The sequence below is a fragment of the Podarcis gaigeae genome (genome assembly GCF_964106915.1).
Source record: "Podarcis gaigeae genome assembly, chromosome: 4".
NCBI lineage: Eukaryota > Metazoa > Chordata > Lepidosauria > Squamata > Lacertidae > Podarcis > Podarcis gaigeae.
Genome location: NC_139677.1, coordinates 31,272,009 through 31,295,347, shown reverse-complemented (window position 1 = coordinate 31,295,347; position 23,339 = coordinate 31,272,009). Strand labels below are relative to the sequence as shown.

The following is a 23,339-nucleotide window of genomic DNA, read 5'->3' as shown; positions in this document are numbered from 1 at the left end:
CATTCACCCTGATTTTTTTTTTTTTTTTGCACAAAGCTTGCAGGGAGGTTAGATGATGTTGGTTATTTATGTAGCATTCATACTGACCTGCTTGTGAGGAGGTTTTCTTTTTAAAAAAATATTCATACAATTTATATACCGCTTGATTGATGACATTGCATCATGCAAGCATTATATCCCAGTTGCCAGTGCATCGTCTCACTGCTTCCCTTATCACAAGAGGTCCAATTCTGAGGGGAATTTTTTGAGGGGGAAACTCTTGCCCCAACAAACCACCAGAAAGCTCCCAGCCCTGCGGCATTCCCTGAATTTGGTCAGGTTTGCTCTTTATTACATTTGTCATCTCTTCCCGCACCTACCTCCTCTAAGCATTTGCCTGCCTTTGGACCTCAGTGGCAGACAGGGCTTTTTGTCAGTCAGAACTTGCCGGAACTCAGTTCCGGCACCTCTCAGGTGGGCGCCATTGCCATCCTAAGAGAACAAGGGAGGTGTTCATGGTGAGTTCCGGCATCCCTTTTTCTAGAAAAATAGCACTGGTGCTAGACATTGTCCAAACACCTTTCTTGTTGCGATACTCTCAGGGAAGTATCAGGTCAAAAAAGGAGATGTGTGAATTTCAGATGTACATTGGTACCTCTGTTTAAGAACTTAATTCGTTCTGGAGGTCCGTTCTTAACCTGAAACAGTTCTTAACCTGAGGTACCACTTTAGCTAATGGGGCTTCCTGCTGCTGCCGCAGCGCCACCACACAATTTCTGTTCTCATCCTGAAGCAAAGTTCTTACTATTTCTGGGTTAGCAGAGTCTGTAACCTGAAGCGTCTGTAACCAGAGGTACCACTGTATCAGTGTGTTTTTAACTTAAATAGACAGCAGGATTAGAATTGGAAAATGGGGAGGGGGCTTAACTCATACTACTGACACTGCATTGCTGAGGAAAATTTCCCCCATGTTGCCATTAGTCCTAGGAGTTAAACCACAGTCCCAGTAATGATCTCCCAGGTCCCTCTATTTAGGATTTGGTTTTTTTTAAAAAAAAAAATCAGATATGTTGCAGTTGTGGCCTCATAGTTCATGAGACTGACAGACTAGTATACAATTCTATGCAGGAATGTAGTTTTTCTTCACAGTTATTTTGGGGTTTTATTTTGTTTTACTGGTGTGAGCCTATTGTAAGGCATTCATGATTTGTGCTCAGTGTACAACCCCCCCTTTGTTTTCCTTCTTGAAAGAAAGGAAGATTTGTATCTGGAACATTTCAGACATAAATCCATGCAGGAAGAGGTGTTTGGAAAGGATTTTTGTTATTGTTTCAAAAGCTGTAAAGATTTACAAGGTCCTCTTTTTGTTACAGCCTAGCAAAACTGAACTACCGGGAGCAGCTCATTTTTCAGTTCCCTACCAGTTTGTTGGCACAAACATTGCCTCTCATTGCTTCGCGAGAACTTTATGTCCTCCTTCCAAGAACTCTAATCCATTTTCCGATCAAAGCTACATACAAATCCCTGCAAACAAGAATGGAATGAAGAGACTGGAAAATAAGAAAAGATGGTATGTGTGTGCTGATAGATAGATAGAAGATAGATAGATGATAGATAGATGATAGATAGATAGATAGATGATAGATAGATAGATAGATAGATGATAGATAGATGATAGATAGATAGATAGATAGATAGATAGATAGATAGATAGATAGACAGACAGACAGACAGATGATAGATATAGACAGATAGATAAATGATAGATAGACAGACAGATGATAGATATGGATAGATAGATGATAGATAGATGATAGATGATAGATAGATATAGATAGATAGATGATAGATAGATAGATAGATGATAGATAGATAGATGATAGATAGATAGATAGATAGATAGATAGATAGATAGATAGATGATAGATAGATAGATGATAGATGATAGATAGATAGATGATAGATAGATATAGATAGATAGATGATAGATAGATGATAGATAGATTAGATAGATAGATAGATAGATAGATAGATAGATAGAGATAGATAGATGATAGATGATAGATGATAGATAGATAGATGATAGATAGATAGATAGATAGATAGATAGATAGATAGATAGACAGATAGATAGCTGATTGCTATCGATTCATCTATCTGTAGAGTAGTTAGCAGGGTGCAGATGCAAACATGCAAATGTTATTCACAATTTTCCATGTCACACTTTTGTGTGTGTGTGTGTGGGGGGGGAAGTATAGACTTTTTATATCTCTTCACTCCTCAGAAGAGTCAGTATCCCAGAACCCCAACCCTGCATAATCCATCCTATTTCCATCTCTAATTAGGAGCAATGAAACTAGGCTGCTTCAGCCAAAGTTCAGGTGGTTTGCCTATCTTGCCGCATAGTGTCATTTCTGGCTAGCCATGACTCTCAAAGGTCCTGGGTTCAAGAGAGGCCTTTCCCATCACTTGCTCTTTCATCCTTTCGGCTAGAGATGTTGAGGGTTGAACCTGGAATTTTCTGCATGCAAGGAATTGGCTCCCCCCCCCTCACAAGACGCACCCTGGGAAGTTAGAGGGTGCTTTGGGGCTCAGGTGGTTCTCATTATAAGGGGCAACTTTACACCTGGTTCCAAAGCATCCAGGAATTTCAAAAGCATTTACAGCTGGACCTGGAAACAGCTGTTTGTATTAAACCAGTGATAGGAAACCCTTTTCAGCTCAAGGGCCACATTTTCTTGGGTGCAACCATGTGGGGGCCACACGCCAAGGTTGTGTAGGACGATAGGTCAAAAATGGGTGGCACCAGAGCTAAAAGGTGGAGAAAGCAATGGATGTGGCTGTCTCCTTTGCATTGTGAGCTATGTGCCAAACACGCAAAAGCCACAGGTATCTGCATGCACAACTCTTCATCCTATACCCAGGCAAGTAAAAGGTCTTATCAAGGATACAAAAGCTCTGGAGGAAGGTGCAGAGCTGTTTCAGTGAAGATTGCGACCTGGGCTGAGATTTGGGCCTGGGAGAATCCTGAAGGCTGACTGGAGAAACCCAGAAGGTCTCATTTGGTACCCAGGCCTGAGGTTCCACATCCCTGTCCTAAAACATGTGAGATATTTTTCCGTGTATAAGACGCCCCCATATATAAGACGGTCCCTATTTTTTAAAACCCAAACATAATAAATTAAGTTGTTTAATTGGGGGGGGGGGCAGGTCACTTCCGCCAATCGCTCACCCGCCTGCCCACCACTGCTGATCGCTTGCCGCAGCCACTGCCGATCACACACCTTGCCGCAGCCGCCAATCGCCTGCCCGCCTTGCCACAGCCGCCAGTCACCTGCCCAATTGCTGCTGCCAATCTCCTGCTTGCTGCTGCCATTAATCGCACGTGTCCCCCCCCCTCTGCATTCATTCTCCATGTATAAAACGACACTCAATTTTTGCCTAATTTTTTTTTAGCAAAAAGCATCGTCTTATACATGGAAAAGTACGGTATCTTCCCTCTCCAACTTGATGGTTCTTCTTGCTGATCTAGAGTGCATCAAGAAAACAGCGTGGTTCTGTTTACTTACACACACAAAAGATACAGGCTGCTCTTAAAAGAAAATTCTTCCCAAACCAGTTCAAAAATGAATGCAAGCAAACCATAATACAGTTTTAAAAACAGATGCAAGCATACATTTCACAGCATGCTCAGCAGTATGAAATACTGCTAAAACCAGCACGAACCAGTGCGGCCATGCAAAAAACCAAGGCACAGCCACAGGCTAGGTACTACATGCAGAAGTAGATTCATGGGTCTTTCTTTAATGCCCCTTTGAAGGAATCAAGTTCAAGTGGAATAGAGTTCAATAACCGTGGGGACACCAAGAAGGCCCTGTTTCATTTACCTGTCATCCTAGTTGCCTAGGCACTTAAACAGGGTCTCTGAAGTGGATCTTAAGACTTAGACAGGTTGATTCAGGTATGGGTATTCTTTGAGGTAACCTTGTGTGAGGGTGAAGGACAAGCAAGGCCAATTGCTCATGCTTGCTTTGTAAAAAAATGGGTGGGTCAGAAAAGGAATGTCAGTGGGAAAGTGAGTCAAAGGAGATGTTCTAGCATGTACTGTGGCGTCACAAAAGGCAGTCATTGGGAGGAACAGATATGATTGTTGGCCAGGAGTGAGACAGGACTGAGAATCTAAGGATGGATGAAAGGAGTACAAGTCTTTAAACAGGTGGGAGGGAATCTCATTCAGGTGAGGCTTAAAGAGAAAACCCAGATGGAGAAAAAGGGAATTGTGTTATGCAAAGGGGAGAAGGACCAGGCAGAAAATGCTGTGGGTTGCTGGGGATTAACTTGATTTTTGTTTAATGAGCTAACAAGAGAATCCTTGTGATGAGTAGGAACTTGACCTTTCATGAAACTGAGGGATCCACCAGGTACAGGGATCCACAGTGTGTTCTGTGGCTTTCAGGGCTTACTTTACAAAGTGTTCTGGGATTTAAAAGCATTTAACCAGATGCCATCTAGCCCCAAACAACAGCTGGGTGCCTTCATTTTGCCCTTGTTGAAGTTTCTGAACTACCTTCAAAAGCAGCCCCACATGAATTATATTGCAGTAATCCAGACTAAGGGGACGTGGGAGGTGTTGTGGGTTAAACCACTGAGCCTCTTGGGCTTTCCGATCGAAAGGTTGGTGGTTCGAATCCCCACGACAGGGTGAGCTCCCGTTGCTCGGTCCTAGCTCCTGCCAACCTAGCACTTCGAAAGTATGTCAAAGTGCAAGTAGATAAATAGGTACCGCTCCGGCGGAAGGTAAATGGCGTTTCCGTGTGCTGCTCTGGTTTGCCAGAAGCGGCTTGGTCATGCTGGCCACATGACCTGGAAAAACTGTCTGTGGACAAACATCGGCTCCCTTGGCCAGTAAAGCAAGATGAGCGCCACAACCCCAGAGTTGTTTGCGACTGGACGTAACTGTCAGGGGTCCTTTACCTTTTTAATCCAGACTAGGTGCTACTAGTGCATGTATAGAAGAGGCAAGGTTTATTCCACCACCTGAGCTTCCCAGTTGACTCAAATAGCACTCCCAAACTGGACATCACCAAGGACCGAAGGTAAAGCTGGCTCCGTAAGAGTTGGTTTCCCCACCTACAGGGCTTCTGTCCTATCTGCTTCAAGCACTTCCACATCATTCAGCCCCAATTCAGAGGTCCAGCATTCTCCTTGGGATGAGTAGATGGGGAAAGAATAGATCTGTATAATGGTTACGCTTCAGCACAAACCTCCAGATGACTTTCCCCCCACCAATTTCGTGTAGATGTTAAAGAGCATGGAGAACAGAATAGAAGCCCACAGGCCATCAACCAGGGGGTGGAATAAAAGCACCCAGAACAAACCTCCAAGACTGGTTCCCTAGGCAGTACTGGAGGCAATGTTACACGGGCCCAACCCAAACAACCAATCCTGAGGGATGCTATGGTCAATGGTATTGGAAATTTCTTTTGTGTCCAGATTAAAAGGAAAAGAAACCTTGGTTATAAGGATGTGAGAGGAATGCTCCCACTATTGCTGCATTTGGCCAGTCACCAACCAAAATTATTACAGTGTTGTAGAAGTTTTGCAGTTGTTATGCATGGCTTGGAAGCTGTAAATCCTAACAGTTCAGTGTCTTTTGCTACCCGTTAAACTGGAAAGTGTTGGTCAAGAAGTACAGTGTGTAACATCACCTTGATATTTGGCAAGTAATTGCCAAAATAACAGTAATTAGTTTACCAGAAACACACACAGAGATTAGATAGAGCTGGATAATTTACTGAAAGTGTTATTCTTATTTAAGAACAACCCACCCAATATGCCTACCCAGGTTTAACTGATAATTACGTGTGGGTCTAGTTGAAGCATGGTGTTTTCTTATCTATGCATTTGGGGAAACAGGGCAACAATGAGAAGAGGTTGCTGCACTTGCTTTTTGCTGCTGCTGCCCAGTCTTGTTGGTCAGGAAGGCTTTTAGAGAGGACCGAGGAATGCTAGGATCCTCTTTCGTCTTTCCTTACCTTACCTTCCTAAGAAAAGGAGAGGGGATCCAGGATATTGAACAGGGATGGGGAACCTATGCCCTCCAGATGTGGGATTCTAGCGCCCATAAATCCTTGACCATTGATTTTGCTGACTGCAGCTGATGAGATCAGTATCCCCAAAATAGCCTCAGGTTCCCCATCGCTACCATAGCAGTTTAGAGAGGGATTTGAGAATTGCCTACCCACACTCTTTCAGGAGGAAAGGACCAGTCAGCTATGCATGGCAGGAACACACAGGCAGTCCATTTTGAAAATTGCTACACCCTATTCTGCTGCCTCCATGAACTTTTGAGACTTGTGGGTGGTTCTGTAAGCCAACCATAGTTTGTTTAGCCGTGAGTATGTGCCAGACAGCATTGGGCCATTTAATCACGGCCATGTTCAGAATGTGCGTATACTCCAGCCTTTTCAATAGTGACTCCTGAGCCACAGCTTTGATCAGATGAATGAAGCGCTTGCATAGTTTATGCGCTTTTTCAAGGCTGTGGTTGTCCATTTTGCCCTAACTTTTCTTTTACCTGGGTTCTACAATAGGTGGCTTAAAAGTGCAGATGAACCAAAAGTCCCAAAGCTGAATGCACCATTGGATTGCTTCCGCATAGGAACTTGAAGTCCTTATTAGTATGTATAGATTCTAACCTTCCCAGTCTTGAAGTAAGACACCCTAAACAACAAAACAGACACTCTGTACACACCATTTTTGAAAGCATATCCTCTTTTCATTTATTATATTACATTACATATTGCTTAAGGGGAAACCTCCTTTTTAATGTATTAAGTAGCAGGTAATTGGCAGGAGATATAATCAAATAATGTGGGGGAAATCATCCTATGTCGTTTGGTCCACAGTGTATGGGGTGTTAAGGAAAGGATGGTCCACCTTTGGTCTCTACCCTGAATTACCTGTATTTTCTAGAAGCTGTCAGCATGTGACAGCGGTCACAACCTGGGAATGGCTATGACCAGCTAAACCAGGTGAGGGTAGTCGATGGGTCTTAAACCCTCAGTTTCTTAGGGAATACCTCTGCACGCAAAAACAGGCTCTGGCAAATTGAATGGATGAAACCAATGGTGGGTTCAGCAGTTAAGAAGGCGGTTTCTGCACATATTGTAAAGGGAATATTAACCTGAGAAGGTAGCCCATCTAGGAGAAGGAAAGCTGATCCTAAACCTCTGTTGCCTTGTGGGATATCTTCAGGAGAAGAAAAGGCTAAGGAGTAAAGAAGAAGAAGAAGAAGAGTTTGGATTTGATATCCCGCTTTATCACTACTCTAAGGAGTCTCAAAGCGGCTAACAATCTCCTTTCCCTTCCTCACCCACAACAAACACTCTGTGAGGTGAGTGGGGCTGAGAGACTTCAGAGAAGTGTGACTGGCCCAAGGTCACCCAGCAGCTGCATATGGAGGAGTGGGGAATCGAACCCGGTTCACCAGATTACGAGTCCACCGCTCTTAACCACTACACCACACTGGCGCACATCGAGTGGAGTCCTTAAGATGGTTGGAAGGAGCCTTGTACACCTCCTTCCGGCAACTCCTGCAGGCAAGCTGGTGCCAAAGGTATTTCTCTGCTTTTCTTTGGACCACATCAGTGAGGCCGAGAGGCGGGTCTTGTTGACTGGGCAGCCCTGAATCTCTATACACACTGCCCAGGTTTGCACCCCATGGAGATCACTTTGGTGCTGCTAACACAGCAGTTTGACTTCATCCATGGAGTCATTGTCTCTTGAGACTGACAGATGCCAACAACAATAAAGCCAGTTAGTTTTGAGTCCATATCACTGATATCAATGGAACTTGCTATCTTGATAAATGCCTTAGCAATTTATTCTTATTGAGTTAAATGGGACTTTAACTCTCTCTCTCTCTTTCTTTTCTTGGTTCTCCTGAATTCATCTTTTAAAAATTGCATTTCATGCATGACTCGCATGCAATTATAATACACTACTCATATGGCAAGTGTTCAATCTAGAGTAAATCATCAGTTTGTTTTAACAGCCTCCAGAAATTGTTTCATCTGGCATGTGCAGTAACCCAAGATGTTTTGATTCAAGGGTAAAGGTATTGTGGTGGGAAATAGGAAGGGAGGAAGTGGCCCATTAATACAGAAATATACACAAAGCCGGCTTGGAAGCCTGCTAAGTCAGAAAGAGGGGACATAAATATTTATAATTGAATAAAAAAGACAAGATACAAAAGTTGCTGCTGTCAACTCACATGCATTTTTTCAGTTACAAACACAGAAGAAGCATGACAGGGATTAAACATTAAATAAACGAATGAAAGGAAGAAAAGAACCGTGTACCTTCCATTTAAATATCTTGAAACAATAGCAATGCACTTTAGAGGACTCTCTGTCTTTTAGTTATTTTGTGTTCGTGGGTGAGAGAGAGAGACAGTAAAGAGGCAAGGCTACCTTTGTTTCCTCTGATTCTGCTACTGGAAAGAATTAATGAGGTCTTTTGTTGCTTTGGGAAGCAGGAAGTGTTCACAGAGGTGTAAAAGAAACCAATATCTGAACTCTCATTTATGAGCTTCCCCGGGGCTTATCCAGCATGTCATTGGGGAGTGAAAATTGTCGCGATGGGATCTGACACAATGCCATACCTCCCTGCTCACATGTCACATTCAGACACCGAACAGTCCCCCTGAAGACAACACCATTATTCTTACCCGTCCTCTTTCTATAGCCCATATTTGCTAAAAAAAACAAAGGGCCAGCCCTGTCACCGTATATAACACAGACAGCTAGGGCTGTTGCTGCATCTTGGGCAAACCATTGTTCTGCCTCAACATCACACCCTGTTCTCCCCATCACACCCTTTTGTTATTTATAGCAGATGCTCCAAAGGTTTGTTGTTGGCTGTAGCAGGGAGGGACAAAAAGGGACGTCTACTTACAGGCAGGCAGTTAATGGTACCCTCTGGAGCTGGGATGGGGAGTCACATCCATTAATAAATGGGCAACACAGTGACCTGCTGGCAGAGGAGAGGAGAGATGTACAGCTAGCCGGGGATTTCTCCAGTTCTGAGCAAGCCGCTCTTCTGATTTCTGCTCAGCCGTCTGTGTTGTGTGGAAACAGGCGTCTGCCTTCACAGCCTAGTGAAAAACCCCTGTGTATCATTTTACCATATAAGGAGAAAAAAGCACTAGAGACACTCACTCTTTGAGGCTCAGTGCAGCTGGCATTCAACACTATCTGAGGGAGCAGATCCTTCGCACCCCTAAATCCCCACGCCTTATTTTGTTGACTCTGCCCCTAGGTGTTCTTTTTATATGAAAAACAACAAAATAAGTGGGTTTTCCACTCTCATACTTGCCCCCCCTTTTTGGGGAGGTTTTGTTAAAAATAATCTCTGTTTTAAATTCTGCATTGCTTCTAAGCAATGCCAGCCAACTGAAACAATTGCCGCCCACACAAAGAAAAATGCATAAGCGTTTGAATCTTGCACAAGCAGACATCCTGGCACACCTTTCCCCCATTAATCTTGTGTGCCTCTTCACCTGGTTAATGTCCTAAACAGGGTTATGATGTTACCTGTTTGTGCCCCCTTGTATTGGCCATGCTGTATTGTTCAAGAGAGTCAGGGTGGCCAAAGGTCATACGTCTCAGCAATGTGTCTGGTGGGACTGAGGGCCAGTTCACACTAGCCATCGATCCCCAAATGAGGATTTGACTACCAAGCCTCACAACAAGAGAATTCTGGGTGCTAGGTTCTGAGAATTGGCAACAGAGACTTTACAGCACAATCAAGAAATGGACCTTCTTGCATTTCGTTGGGCAGTTCGTAAACAGCTCTTGACTGGAAAGCCAGTTTTGAATCATTTTAAACACACAGGGTTGAAGCACTGTTAGCGCACCTGAACACTGGTGTGCAGGCACATTAATGTCCTGTTCAAATTCTGTTTGTACTCCATTCCTTGAGTTGGCAGAGAGTGGCGCAAGCTAAATGGGGAGTTTGTCAGGTGTTGATTGTTACAGAATTCAGGAGGCATTGCCTTCATTGAGTTTGTAATCATGTAAAACCTTCCTTGGCCAGTATGGTCATTTCCTCTTTCACAGGAAAAAGAATCAGCCATTAACGTAAATGAGGCTCAAAGGTGAAAATCCTCATGATAAAATTACTTGCAGTTTAAATTTAGTACCACATGTAGAGCAGGGGGTCTAATCTAAGAGTGAGAAAACCATATTGCATCCAGACATACGTAGTTTTGTTTAATCTCCAAGTGGAAGGGTGGCGGTGTGTGTGTGAACAATTATGTAAGTCTGCAAAAAAGGGAAAAAAAGTGGACAGTGCACATAGCCCCCCCAGTTCATCGATAGGCAAACTAAGACCCACCTTCTAAATCCGGCCTGCAGACGGTCTGGGAATCTGCGTGTTTTTACATGAGGAGAATGTGTCCTTTTATTTAAAATGCACCTCTGGATTATTTGTAGGGCCTGCCTGGTGTTTTTACATGAGTAGAACGTGTGCTTTTATTTAAAATGCGTCTCTGGGTTATTTGTGGGGCATAGGAATTCGTTCATTCCCCCCCCTTCAAAATATAGTCCGGCCCCCCCACAAGGTCTGAGGGACAGTGGACCGGCCCCCTGCTGAAAAAGTTTGCTGACCCCTGCGAGAAGTTTTGCAACTGTTCAAAAATGTTTCCACTTTATAAAAAAAGGGGGGAAGAGAGAGAAACGTATAAATGCAACATCACGGGGTGCCAAAAAAATAAAGCAGGCAGCCCAGCTAAAATAGAGTGTGTGGGGAAGATTGACAGCTAATCAATTATTTGACTTGCTAGGCTATGTGGCTGCCCCACAGATTGGAAGCCAGGAGGAAATCAGGCTCGCGCTGCAGGTGAGAAAACCTGCTGTGATTTCTCCTTACATTTTATATATGTTTCCCACCCCAAGAGACAGTGATTGCTAGAAAAGTTGGAGGATACAGGATGTTGACTTCGACCATGCAAAACTAATGAGACGAAGTCTGTTTCATAATGGGGCCCTGTTCTCAAGCATAACATGACCAGAGGCAGATTTAGAGGAGCACAGCCGGATCGGTCACACTGGGGGTGGAGTCTCGGGGGGGGGGGACCCCTGAGGATGCTGCAACTATGCTTCGAAATGGAGTGAGGGAGGCAGGGGAGTGCTGAATGTTGGCATCACACAGAGTACCACTGAAATTTGAGAACCCAAGATCTGCCACTGACATGGTCCAAATAGAATGTGACACAGTAGAATGTGTGGGTGGGGGGCTTGGAGCCCCATCCCGAAAACATTTTGAACAGCCTTTGATCGGAGAGGTGGGATATGCACTGGTAAGGAGGTATAGGGGAGAAATCTGCCGCAGCCAAACTCAAGCATGGCTTTGCCACAGTTCACACATCTGCCTTGTGTGAGGACTGGTGCCTTTCGCACAGATTCTGACGGCTTTCGCTAACACCATATATTTTTTTAGATATATACAAAAGTCAGTTAACTTGACAATGCCATTAACTAAGCGAGATCAGTTTCAATGTCGGTTGCATTTTGCTTCCATTAACTTGTCTGGGTGTCTCCTGCACTGGTACTTTGGCAAATCTCAATCAGCGGGAGAGCCAAGCCACCATGCAAACGAATATAGTGGTGTAGCGTGGGTTGCTGGCAGCTGGGGCAAGGCAAGTATCCATGACACTGTCTGCTGATAGGCTGGATTGAAGGGGCAATAGCTTGGCGACCTACCCAGGTGGCAGCCAACGTGCCCCATGGGTGTCAAGCACAGTGGAGAGCAGGATCGGATATTGGTTGGGAGTGTGTATCTTTCTTAAGCCGCACAAAGGGTGCCCTAGCACCCAGCTGCTGCCCAAATCTGCTCCTTAGCCTGCCCACACAAACATTGGAAGATTTTCTGTGTGAGGGAGAGGGTGTGCTATTATTTAATTTAATTTACTCCCCTTTTTCCATTTGAAATTTTGCACCCCTAAGAATTTTGTGCCCAGGCAACTGCCCCTGTTTAACTTGTTTGTTAGGATTCTAATAATGGCATTGGTTACAAAGTACAAAATTCATTTCATTTTTTTTAAAAAGATAATAAAAGAAAGGTACCCACAACATAGCTAAATAATTTAAAGCCTACATCCTAAACTTAGGAATTCACAGCACGGGCCTCACGTCAGTCTGAAATATCACTAAATGTCACAGTGTAATCCACAGAGCTTCGGGAGGACACAGCAGGCAGACACAGACTGGATCAGTGGCAAGGGCAGCATGAAAATCTATCTAGTTTCCCAGTCTGTGGCAGACCCAAACAGCAAATCTCCAGATTCCCACCTGAGAGAGGGAGAGAAAGAAATTGGAGAAAGGCTGTATATTTTGCATTGCTTGACACCTTAAGGCAGGGCTGGTGACCCTGTAGCTTTCAAGTTGTTGTGGACATCAGGCCCAGTCAGGCAAAGTTCAGGGATGCTAGGTGTTTGGGGTCCAGTGGCATCAGGAGGGCCACAGGTCTCTCAGTCCTTTTGAAAGGTAAAGGGACCCCTGACAGTTAGGTCTAGTCGCAGAAAACTCTGGGGTTGCGGTGCTCATCTCGCTTTATTGGCCGAGGAAACCGGCGTACAGCTTCTGGGTCATGTGGCCAACATGACTAAGCCGCTTCTGGCAAACCAGAGCAGTGCACGGAAACACCGTTTACCTTCCTGCAGGAGCGGTACCTATTTATCTACTTGCACTTTGACATGCTTTTGAACTGCTAGGTTGGCAGGGACTGAGCAATGGGAGCTCACCCCATCGCGGGGATTCGAACTGCCGACCTTCTGATCGGCAAGTCCTAGGCTCTGTGGTTTAGACCACAGCGTCTCCTGCATCCCATTTTTTACCATAGACCGGCTTTGTAATGCTGCGGAAGGAGCACACTTTTCACCTATTCGCTTTTCTCACTCCTATTCTTAAGGTTCAGCTTGTGGATAGCTTTCTACACTGAACCACTCAGAAACACATTCTTTTAGGACTCAGACTCGGGACTTGTGATTCGAATGTCTCCAAAATTTCAACTAAATACAAGTTCCTCTGAGATAATGGCTCTGTTAAAAAGAAGAAAAATATTTATTCTAGCCTTTAAACAAACACCAAAAAACATGGAGAAAATAAGTGCTGTACCCCCACACTGATCAAACTGTGAGTGGTGTGGGGAAAACATCTCAAAATCTTCCACTTTCTTTAAAAATAGCAACTGTGCAGCATTTTTTCCACTGTGGCATGTGTTTAAGAGCATTTCGGGTCAAGAAGGAGGAGGAATAACTATGATGTTTTGATTCAGGAGGCTGGAAAGAAGCAATGATGACCTCAAAATGAAGCAGGATCCAGACCTAATATCTCTGATAGCCACCTGCTGGGCCTCATCCAGCAGAGGCATCTGGAGAAGGTCCACAGAAGATCACCTTGAGGTCCAGGTAGGTATATAGGAGTAGGCAGGGAAGGGGCAGTTCCGCTGTTCAAAGTAAAAAGTAAAAAATAAAGAAATCCTGGACACATGGAAGTCCTCAGGTAGGGTGCGAGGGCTCTCCCTAGCAAAGTGTCCTTTGGTTTACTCTCTCCTACAACTCTGGGTCTCCCAGGCAGGCTTACCTGCTGAGGGATGGGCAGCAATAGCAGTGGTGTAATCAGCAGCAGGCTACTTGCAGATTGAGCTGCCTGGTATGAGGAAACCAAGATTATTGACAGTGTTGTTCTCTGTGGGTATTCCAGATGTTGGCGCTGGCCCTGTCCTTAAAGGTAAAGGGACCCCTGACCATTAGGTCCAGTCCCGGATGACTCTAGGGTTGCGGCGCTCATCTCGCTTTATTGGCTGAGGGAGCCGGCGTACAGCTTCCGGGTCATGTGGTTAGCATGACTAAGCTGCTTCTGGTGAACCAGAGCAGCACACGGAAATGCTGTTTACCTTCCCACCAGAGCGGTACCTATTTATTTACTTGCACTTTGACGTGCTTTCGAACTGCTAGGTTGACAGGAGCAGGGACCAAACAATGGGAGCTCACCCCATCACGGGGATTCGTACCACCAACCTTCTGATCGGCAAGTCCTAGGCTCTGTGGTTTAACCCACAGCGCCACCTGCGTCCCATGGCCCCGTCCCTAGGAGAGGCTAAATGCAAGATGCAAGACTTTACACAGGGTTGCTGGGCTCAGATGTTTGGGATTTTCCCAGTTATGAAGAGGAGGAGGAAGGGGAGGAGTTTGGACTTGATATCCCGCCTTTCGCTCCCCTTAAGGAGTCTCAAAGCGGCTAACAATCTCCTTTCCCTTCCTCACCCACAACAAACACTCTGTGAGGTGAGTGAGGCTGAGAGACTTCAGAGAAGCGTGACTAGCCCAAGGTCACCCAGCAGCTGTATGTGGAGGAGCGGGGAATCAAACCTGGTTCACCAGATTACAAGTCCACTGCTCTTAACCACTACACCACACTGGCTTAGGGTGGACTTATATTAGGCAAGGCGCACATTCAATGGCAAGTGTCTTTATTCCCTTTATACACCGTCTATTCCCTACCATGAGAGTCACACACTCACATAAATAGTGCAAAAGCAGTAATTTAAACCTCATGGGAGATGAACACTGTTTATGCCTCCTAGATAACACTGCAGATTATGGTTGCTGCACTGTTTTCTGCAGCAAATGCCATTGTAAAATATATTATGTATTATGTACATGTCTCCCAAACCAGGTTTTCCAAATGCATGCATGCGCAAGCAGATTTGACTTTCATATGTTATGTATTTGCCGGTGTGATATTGGTGTAACAAATGTAACATGTCGTGCCACACTGCCGTAAGATTTTCCTGAAATGCAGCTATCTGATCCTAGGGCCACTTGGAGTTTAGTAGCAGAAAAAGCAGCACATACATAAATCACTATTATAATCATAGTATTATTGAGGGAAAGCAGCTATCTCCATTCATACTCAATTTATAAAATCCATAAACCATGAAACCTTCTCAGCTAGGTTTCACTCAGCTAATCAGCACTGCCTGGATTACTGATGCGGTCAAACTGGGTGCTAGATTTAATGCACGATAACTCAGCTTAAAGGAAGTCTGCAGACAGAACTGTCTGTGTAATAATCATTCCTCTTATTTAAAAAATGAATGGATGTTATTTAAAACACACACAGCCACAACTCTTTATACTGGCAACACGCTTTTTGGTCAGGCTTAGCAAGGTAATTCTTACGAAGAAATCAATAAAATAAAAATTGCCTTGCACATAGAGAACAAGCACTCTCAGGAGGAGAGTTAGGGCAAAGCCATTCTGCCTGGCAAGCTACTTTTCTATGCACAAGCCAAATTCACAGCAATGGAATTTGGGTTAGATATGAGACCAGGGTCAGCTGCAGGTGTCTTATTTTTCACAGGTGTGTATTTTATTTATTTAGTTAATTCCCATTGGTTAGCTTGGGCTTAGCCGGGGGGGGGGCAGGGGCAGGGAAGCTGCCCCCCTTAAATCAAGTAAATAAATAAATATGCTTAACTTATTGACCAATTGCATTGCTGATAACTCAGTTCTGCCCCCCAACATAATGCCTGCCCCCCCAATAAATCCTGGCTATGTTCATGTTGTTTAGTGGAAGCATATTTTCATTAAAATCAATAGTAGATCAGGACACAACGTAATCAAATAAAGCAATATAGCATCAACAACTATGGGTGAAATTATATGTAGAAATTAGGCTGGTTATATTTTGATCCATTATAATGCACACATATATTTTTTTTGGTGGGTGGGTGGGAGATCTGATTTAACCTTGATGCCTAGAACTGGGATAACACAGGTTTCCTCACTCAGAAGTTCTTGGTCCCAGAACTATAATGCACACTGCAAACAAAAACAATTACTGTATTAATTTACACAGCCTGCAAATACCAGTACAATCACTCTAACTTCCCCCATGCAAATATCATTTGCAGACAAAACGTAGCACTCCCTTGAGATCACTTTAAAAGCAATTCAGGGTGATGAACACTTTACAGTGCATGTTTCGGCAGCTGTTAATGCTATTTTGCACAATCATTATGATGAAGTATTCTCCTGTCACAAGTCACACACAGTTTAGTTGGGGGGGGGGGGTTTAAAGTCTCCTTTAGCACAGCTTCTATTACCTCTAATGCAAAGCTGTTTAAATATATTATCAGGCTCATTCTCCAAAACCATCAGGAAGCAACAGGAAGGGAAAAAATTCAGAAGGCTATGCATATACAAAGGGTATGCTACCTTTTCATTTTCCAACGTCCAAACATTCCACTGCAATGGGAAAACTGAAACTAATGAAAGGGCATTTCCCCTAGAATACTATTCTGTCTCCTATGCACTCAGGGGAAGAACTTGATTCTTTCTAAGTTTACTCAGTATGCAGAAAGTCCAAATAGGTTCAAGAGGATAGACTCCCCCCAAAAGTATTCAAAGAATAGTAGCTGAAAATACTACATGGTACATGTGAGGATTCTAATGTTCTACAAAAGTATACAGTTTGCTAAAAGTGGGGCATCCCTTATTTTCAGATGTATTTTATTTTGCGAAATCCACCCATCCTGGCTCTGTGGCGCTGTGGTCTAAACCACAGAGCCTAGGGCTTGCCGATCGGAAGGTCGGAGGTTCGAATCCCCGCGATGGGATGAGCTCCCGTTGCTCGGTCCTTGCTCCTGCCAACCTAGAAGTTGGAAAGCACAACAAAGTGCAAGTAGATAAATAGGGACCGCTCTGGCTGGAAGGTAAACAGCGTTTCCGTGCGCTGCTCTGGTTCACCAGAAGCGGCTTAGACATGCTGGCCACATGACCCGGAAGCTGTACGCCGGCTCCCTCGGCCAGTAAAGCAAGATGAGCACCACAACCCCAGAGTCGTTCACGACTGGACCTAACTGTCAGGGGTCCCTTTACCTTGAAAAACAAACTTTTTGAAAATTGGAATAGAAATAATGGAAACCCACACCCACCCATACAGTATGTATATAATTATACTGGGTAACCTCATTTGCCTGGCAAATTAGTCTGTGATTGGTGATGAAGCTGATGTCTTTCAACACATTGAAGTAAATTAAATTAGAGTAACAGAGATGGGTGAATATGTCGATTTCAGTTTCACTCTGTTTCTCATTTTGCTAATTCTAAATTCAGTCCTCCACTTTTTTTGCAGCAATCTGCATTTTTTCCCTTTAAAAAGAATAAAAAAGAAAAGCCGCTAGCACAAGTTGCTACTAATATGCACATTTCTATTCACAGTTTTGGGACACATGACATGGCTGGAGAACCGCACTGAAAAAAATCAGGTAAGTGTGAATTTCAAAGGATGTCTCATTTCTCACATTGTTTAATGCAATGTGAATTTAGACAGGTTTGGCTTTAAATGTGAACTGAGTCGAATTTGTCAGTTCCTTTACACATGCAGCAAAAACATGATGAGGCATGAACCGCAACTGAGATAGCTCTTGTCGTCCCACAGCAACACGAAAGCAAGCAAAGTTCATCAGAGGGGAATCAGGCCAACAGGCTATCTGGCTTCTGTCTGTGAGAGGCGACAAAAACATCTTGTGCATGCTCGTGTTCCTTAGGGTTTGAAAGAAAAATATACCAAGATTCCCTTAAGCCCCGTTCTCCCTGTAGCAGCAAGATTGAAGGGTAGCAGGAAAAGATACGTAGACATGCTCTTTTTGCTCTTACCTTGCTGAACGGTGCCTGCGTGTCCCAGTCAGCGAATGAGGAGACAAAAGGCCGGTACTGAGGCTTATTCCTTTATTGGATTACCCAAACTATGTATTTAGCAATTAGACTGTCAAGAGTTCGTTTGCCAGATGAGCTATAAATACAATATCTCCAAAGAAGCAGCCGTCCTGGGAGATAAGAGCCAACAGCATCTCTGCGAAGGGCTTGCCTTTTAAGGAATCGCCGTGAACAGGAGCACAGGTCTGCCGCGGAAAGGATGGCCTTGGTCCCAGTTAGAGCAGCCCTCCAGTTTCTTTCCCAAAGGCAGCCACACTTGTATCTATGCATATATGGACAGTTGTACAAACAATGAGTCCCGAGGCAGTTTAAAGACTGTCCGATTTATTGCCGCATAAGCTTTTATGAACTGCTTCATCAGGCGCATGATCTAGTTTGTAATGTGCTATATAGTTTATCTACCAAGGGTCAAATTAGATGTGAGGTTGTCTGGGCACCCAGTACTTGGGATTCTTTTCTTCTTTTATAAACCTAGCTGCATCTGATCCAGATCAGGGCAATGGTGCAAAGGGAGGAGATATTAATCCTTACTCCCTGCTGTTTCCAGCAAAATAAAAATAAAAATCTCCCAAGCTGCTGTTTACTCGCTAAGCCGCCATGTGCTACAAATAGCATCTCTAGGAGGGATTTTTCAGCAGGCAAAGGGTTAAAAAATACCTTCCTCCATGCTCTGGACCCCATTTGGATTGGGGGGCCCTGTAGCTGCTATGAGATTAAAAGACAAAGAAGAGTCTCGTGCTCTACCAAGGCGGCTACACTTCCTTGTGGGGCAGTGTTGCGGGCAGACCACGTGGTTGCGGGCAGACCACACAGCAGTGGTGTGGCTAAGCCCCGGATCATGGGGGACTTCCTGCCACGTCACGGCCCCTGGCCAACCAATCCGGTTGGCTGGAGGGCGTGGCTTAGCGAATCTAAGCAGCCGGGAAGATTCCCTCCTTGTTTCCTGCTTCCGCGGCTCTCCCGCCCTTCCACCCTCTTTTTAAGCGTTCGTCATCTTGGCCTTGCTATGGACCTCGGTTGGTCGCCTAGTTGAAGGGGCCTGGTAGGAATTTTCCCACTTGGTCAATTGGCAGCAGCCATTTGGTTTTCACCTACCTCATAGCAATCATCACAACTTTTGTAAGGTTTGGCAGTTAGGCATTGGTAAAGCCTGGTTCAGAGGAGGGGAGGTTGTGGCCATCGATGTTAGAATTCCTGCTCCACGATTGCAGTCATGGGATTTTTGTCTATCACATGACGGTGTATTTTTGGCTCCACAAAGTGGGAAGTGACAGAGACAGGATGTTTGTGTTACTGTGTTCCGTAAAGTGGGACTATTATCCTTTGTTCTTTTTCTCTTTGCTGTCTGATGCTAGAGAGAGAGGGAGCTATGTTGCAGTGCTCCATGTATGTTTATGTGTAAATAAAGTAGATTAGCGAAAATGCTGAGTTGCTGAGGTCTGTTACGCAAGCTGCGAAGACTCTGCGGATCCCTAAGTGTGCCGATGTCTGTTGGCATCAGTCGCTGTGATGTTTGGGCAGAAGAAAGCTTTTGAAGCTCCCAGACCAGGAGGGAGAGAACATGCCAGTCAGGCATGTGTCTCTGCCAGGGTCCTACTTGAGAGTAGGATGAGCTCCTGACAACCACCTGCCCCTCCAATTTAAGGGTATTCCATTAAAGGGATCCGGGTGCGTGGATCTTGTCTGAAGCCCGGGTAAGGGCTAGGGCCATGCCACGACCCCATCAGGGACACTGGGGGAGCTCTTAGTTGATGTACATCAACAGGGCTCCCCCTGTTGGTGGTTGACCCTTACTGGACTACCTGCATGGCGGGCAGGAGTCAGGTATAGTCGGTTCAATTCCAGTGCCCAAGCCAATACCACTCACATTCTGTAACCAATAAAGTTGTGGCCTTTATTTGCCCATTAACCTAAAATACTGTGTCCAGGTGTGGTTATTCAACATAAGGGGGAGGCTCGGGGTCTTGACACACAAATAAGCTATACTGGGTTCAATCTGATAGAACAAAATGGCTTCTTTCTCTGTGGGTACAGATCCTTTCTAATTGGTCAACAAAAATAATTAGGGCCTCAACAGGCTGGCCATGTGTCCTATTTGACCGTCCTTTACCTGAAGAGCTATCATGGTACATTCCTTTGCTCCTCCTTTGGAATGAGCTATTGGGTCCAACTCTGCTCAATAGGTAATTATCTACTCTTTATTTCAGGGGGGGGGGGGCAGTGATGCATCAGTGGCTGCCCTGGATCTATTTCTGAACTTCTAAATATTATTAATCATGGAAAGGATCTGATTCCAGAAACTTTGTGCACTCTTACAAGACCACAAGTAACTAAAAGAATCACCTTTCTCCTGCCACATTCCCAGCACAGTTCATTACAATTCCTATTGATGGCCTAGCGTGTTAAACGGCATTGTGCAATTAACTGATAGCAATTCTCTCTTAAACCTGAGGAAAATATTCAGCTGTCTGTTTTCTCCTAAATGTGTTTCTACGTTTATATTGATAAGCTAAGGCTGCTTTTTTTCATTTGTGCAAATATCTGGCGGTCCACTTTTTTCTGAGTATACCGTAATAATATTGGGTGTACATCAGATAATGAGTCGCTAGGCTCCTTTAAGGCAATCCTTTCCGAATGGAAATGTGCCCACAGCCCTGATCTCCTTAACCAGTTAGGTGAAAAGTTAAGCAGTTTGAAAGCTGCAATCCCAAGAACAATTTGTTGGGGGAAAGTCCCAGCAAAATCATTGGGGGGCTTGCTTCCAAGACACTCCAAAGATTCACGAATAGCCCTCGAAATCTAGTCCAGATGAGTAATGAGGATGCATTGGTAAGGCCAACAGGAAGTGCAAGCGAAGTAGACAGGAACTACAATCTTCCTGGTTACCACTAGGTGGCAGTGTCCAACAGGGTGAAATATGGGTACACTTGGTTACCAATTAACACATGAGATGTAGGGCCATACTAGAAGTGACAATGGCAGCTGGATGCTTTCCATGTGTTGTCTTTTCGCACATCTGCCCCATCCATATATAAAGTGGGGGTGGGGGTGGCGGGGGGAGAGAGACATCACTTCTCCTTCTCCTGTGTTTTGCCTTCCATCAGTTTTGTGGTCCAAGCTCTTCCCCTTTTCCCAATTCAAATAGTGGGAAAGAACTGGAGATCAGGGATGGGGAATACATTTGATCCAGTTCACATTGCTATGCACAGCTACATAATTCACCCTTTCTGAAACAATACAGAACTGAAACACAACAATAGCTCACTCGGTTAGAGCGTGGTGCTGATAACGCCAAGGTTGCAGGTTCGATTCCCATATGGGACAGCTGCATGTTCCTGCATTGCAGAGGGTTGGACTAGATGATCCTCAGAACCCCTTTGCGCTACAATTCTCCAGCCTGGTAATGTATTTGGTGTTGTTTAGTCGTTTAGCTGTGTCCGACTCTTCATGACCCCATGGACCAGAGCACTCCAGGCACTTCTGTCTTCCACTGCTTCCCGCAGTTTGGTCAAACTCATGCTGGTAGCTTCGAGAACACTATCCAACTATAACTATCTTGTCTTCTCTCCTCCCCTTCTCCTTGTGCCCTCCATCTTTCCCAACATCAGGGTCTTTTCCAGGGAGTCTTCTCTTCTCATGAGGTGGCCAAAGTATTGGAGCCTCAGCTTCACAATCTGTCCTTCCAGTAGCACTCAGGGCTGGTTTCCTTAAGAATGGATAGGCTTGATCTTCTTGCAGTCCATGGGACTCTCAAGAGTCTCCTCCAGCACCATAATTCAAAAGCATCAATTCTTCGGTGATCAGCCTTCTTTATGGGCCAGCTCTCACTTCCATACATCACTACTGGGAAAACCATAGCTTTTACTATACGGACCTTTGTTGGCAAGGTGATGTCTCTGCTTTTTAAGATGCTGTCTAGGTTTGTCATTGCTTTTCTCCCAAGAAGCAGGAGTCTTTTAATTTCGTGGCTGCTGTCACCATCTACAGTGATCATGGAGCCAAGAAAGTAAAATCTCTCACTGCCTCCATTTCTTCCCCTTCTATTTGCCAGGAGGTGATGGGACCAGTGGCCATGTTTTTCGTTTTTTGATGTTGAGCTTCAAACCATATTTTGCGCTCTCCTCTTTCACCCTCATTAAAAGGTTCTTTAATTCCTCCTCACTTTCTGCCATCAAGGTTGTGTCATCTGCATATCTGAGGTTGTTGATATTTCTTCTGGCAATCTTAATTCCCGCTAGGGATTCATCCAGCCCAGCCTTTCGCATGATGAATTCTGCATATAAGCTAAATAAGCAGGGAGACAATATACAGCCTTGTCGTACTCCTTTCCCAATTTTGAACCAATTAGTTGTTCCATATCCAGTTCTAACTGTAGCTTCTTGTCCCACAGAGAGATTTCTCAGGAGACAGATGAAGTGATCAGGCACTCCCATTTCTTTAAGAACTTGCCATAGTTTGCTTTGGTCGACACAGTCAAAGGCTTTTGCATAGTCAATGTAGCAGAAGTAGATGTCTTTCTGGAACTCTCTAGCTTTCTCCATAATCCAGCGCATGCTTGCAATTTGGTTCCTCTGCCTCTTCGAAATCCAGCTTGCACTTCTGGGAGTTCTTGGTAACGTATACAATAATGCATATGCACAACCATGCATATACTAGGGTGACATGTGCACAGAAATATGTGTGTGTTATTGAAAACAGCAGACAAAATGCATTATTAAAGGGGAGGTTGCTTGTGTTAGGAGAAAATCCCACGATAATGCTGCTGAATTTTCAATGGGACTTGTGTTGTTCTTGTTTTAAAATGCCAGTGGAGGCGGAAATGCGGAGAACTGGGAAACGAGAACCTGAGCAAAAACAGGATTGACAGATTCACCCTTTCCTATGGGAGACAGACAGAGAAACGTGCTTACATCAGATCAGGCCAGATTTGTTGATTTGCATTTCGTCATCAGACCACCACAAAAGAAAAGTTTAACAGGATGAAAGTAACATGGGGTAACAGCTTGGCTCAATGGTCTGAAGTATAGGGCAGGCAGAGGTTTCAGTCCCCCCCGCATTCAATATATGTTTTACAGTGTTTCTCAAACTTTAGTCGCCAGCTCTTGTTAGACTACAACTCCTATCATCTGTTACCACTGGTCCTGGTAGCCAGCGATGATGGGAGTTGTAGTTCAACAACAGCTGGGGAGCCAAGCTTGAGAAACACTGGTTTACTTTAGAGAAAGATACTCATACCTCACTTTATGCGAATGGGAGATTGTACAGGTTATGTCTTGTACGACCTTCAAGTGGCCTTTAAACCTCTCTTGCTATTTACGTCAACAACTTCTTGAAGTGGGAGAGAAAACAGGAGAGAGGCACTTGTGTTGTAAATAGCCATTCTGAGCAAAGCAGGTTTTACATTTGCACTTACAAATCCAGCTGAAGCAAGAGCCACCTTCAGCCTCATGTGAAATTGTCTTGTTTATTTCAAGGAGAGAGTTTAGCTTAGCCTTACATCTCTCCAGAGTCCATGGGACTCAAGAATTAGTGTGTGCTGCATTGGCTGGAATGGCGGAGTAGGTCTGGGGAG

At 44.5% G+C, this 23,339-nt stretch overlaps 1 protein-coding gene across 3 annotated transcripts in view; it reads right to left on the bottom strand.

Annotated features, from left to right (window-relative positions):
- FHL2 (four and a half LIM domains 2) overlaps positions 1-18,083 on the bottom strand; it is a 32,400-nt gene extending 14,317 nt beyond the window's left edge. Inside the window, exon 1 of one of the 3 annotated variants that reach the window (XM_083735667.1) lies at positions 17,708-18,083. The gene's annotated coding sequence lies outside the window, so the exon portion shown is untranslated. Of the gene's footprint in view, positions 1-8,937; positions 9,147-17,707 lie in introns of those variants that run through there. The other 2 variants (XM_083735669.1, XM_083735668.1) reach the window with 2 other exon arrangements.
- Between the last annotated feature and the right edge of the window lie 5,256 nt (positions 18,084-23,339).